The sequence below is a fragment of the Nematolebias whitei genome, chromosome 12 (genome assembly GCF_014905685.2).
Source record: "Nematolebias whitei isolate Nwh7 chromosome 12, NemWhi1, whole genome shotgun sequence".
Classification (NCBI taxonomy): domain Eukaryota; kingdom Metazoa; phylum Chordata; class Actinopteri; order Cyprinodontiformes; family Rivulidae; genus Nematolebias; species Nematolebias whitei.
Window position 1 is genome coordinate 17,593,694 of NC_056509.1, and position 2,500 is coordinate 17,596,193.

Consider the following 2,500-nt stretch of genomic DNA (forward strand, 5'->3'; position numbering starts at 1 on the left):
CATTTGAGTAGATGTAATAAATTACTTTAATTTCTGTTTAAATGCAATTCATCCTGCCATACCTGCAGTGTCTTCAGACTTTGCCAGCAAATTAAAAGTTGAAGCTTAATCATTACATTATTATCTTTGTGTTAGATTTATTTATAAATCACATTTAAACACTGCTTGTACCAATTAAATTAAATAAAAAGTAACACACACGTTCTCTATCACTGTCATGAATCAGCAAACAAACAAGCAGCAGCTTCAGCTACAGAGAGACGACGTTACGTTTTCTCTCTTAGAAACAGAACAATGTATTAAATTGTAGAGACTCACCTGCAGCACATGACGAGTTGTATCAGCTGCAGCTCCTTCCTCCTCCTCGTGACTCCGACATGTTTACGTTTATCTCCGTGGTTCTCCCGTGTCGTGTAGTCAATTTTCAAAGCTGCATGTTTCAGTTTTTATCTTTGTGAAGTTCTCCCACACTTTGGAGGACTTGGGTCGAACAGTTTTCGCTGCGTTGGTCATTTGTCAAATTTACTTATTTTCCTTTGAAAACAGACTCTGCTCTGCTTCCACCTTGCTCTGTTCAACTCGCGCTGCAGAGTTTTTGTTTTTTTTTCCAAACTTTATTCAGTCAGTCAGCATTGACAATGAACTGCCCGTGAACAAAACGGTTCCGCAGCGCCGTGAAAGACGCATAATCGCGCGACACAACGAATCCATAATGAAATTCGTTGCCAACGCTTTTAATCGTCGATTTTTATCGATTCGTTGTTGCAGCCCTACATGCTGGTGACAAAAGCATGAGGGGTTATAGGGTGTTCTTTTCATTCCGTTATGTGTGCATGTGTGTTCATTACAAGTGTGCTGTCTTGTAAGCTGAACTAATGATCAAGTGTGTTCTCACAACAACTGAGCAAATCTGAGTACTTAGATTTTACTTTATTTTGGCTGCTGTACTTGTACCCCAAACAAATGGACATCTTGACTGTCTTCACCAGTAGTGTCTTGCAGAGTTACTTCTTTTCAAACAACCAAGAAAAACCTTTGACTTTTTGATTTCCACTGATAAATAGGGATGCACCGATCCACTTTTTTTTTTTTTACTTCCGATCCGATCTCGATACCTAAATCTGGACATCGGCCGATACTGATCCTGTTCCGATATCATCATCATTGATTTTATATGAGGCTGTAATAATCTCCTTTCAAGTTCAATTTGTACAACTATATGCATGCATGTCCAAAAAGACAACTTGAGGTAAGTTTTATTAATGTTGGATAAGTTTTAAAGTTAGAATTAAATTCTGCTAATACAAAACATGTTTCTTTTTATTTCTAGCTTTAAAGTGGATATTAAAGTGATTAATTTAAGTGATTGTTTGTTTAAAGTTGTTTGATATATATTTTATTTATAAGGGGGAGGTATAATTCTTTTTGCTTCTTTCTGCACTATTTTCATTCAATGTTTTCTTTTTAATGAATTTGTTTTGTTTATTTTGTTTCTTTTAAATGAATTAATAAATTAATTAAATAAAATAAAATGTTAAATGGCTTTAAACGCCTGCTAAGTTCATGGCATAAACCAACACAGACATGTTCCTGTTTTTAGTATTTTACATCACTTTATGTAGCTGTTTTTGTTTTGTTTCTTTTTTTTAAATATAATTTTCTTGTAATTTTTAATTCATATGTTTTTTTATGATTGTCTACTGTTGTACTGATAAATATCTCCTGGAGGGTAAACTATATCTTGGCTGCAAGTATCAAGCTGTGAAATCCTTCATTTTTTACAACTGATAGTGGTTGGTCATTAATTACGATGAAGTTTAACAACTTCTCGGTAAACATTTGAGCTCCGTGGCTTCAGCGGTGGCTCCTTTTAAGTTCATTCCTAAGCAGGCAGTCTGATTTCAGTCAGCTGTGCTCAGTCTGTCCCTCCTGCAAGAAGGGCAGACTGAGCGGGGCAGATTGGGCGTGACTGGCCGGGGTCAGGCTGCCTGCTTCGGGTTGAGCGAGAGTAGCGCCCTGCTGAAGCCCCGGAGCTCGAATGCCCAACGTAAAACTAACTTTACCTCAGTTTAATGTGGTGCTATGGCTCTGCAGACATTGCATGTTGCTGTCTTGCAGTGTTTAGTGTATACTACATCCACACAGCGGACATGGTTAGATGAAAAGTTTGTTAGCTGTTAGCCACAGTGCTGCTAACTCAGTCCTCACATTTTAGCTGGCTGCAAACTATGAAATAGATTTCTTGAATTTGAGGCGAGTCTTATTACTCTGAGTTCATGAGACATGCCTCCGTTCAGGAAATCCATTCCATAGTTTGAAGACAACGTGCAGAGCAGCTGGCAGGGAATCACGAGAAGTTTCAACAGACACAGGCATGCATAGTGGATCAGAAATCTCCGCAGGTTGGATCGGAAAAATTCGATACGTAGATATTGCTGGTATCAGAGGCTGATACCGGATCGGATCGGCCCCATCCCTACTGATAAGATCAACAGATGTC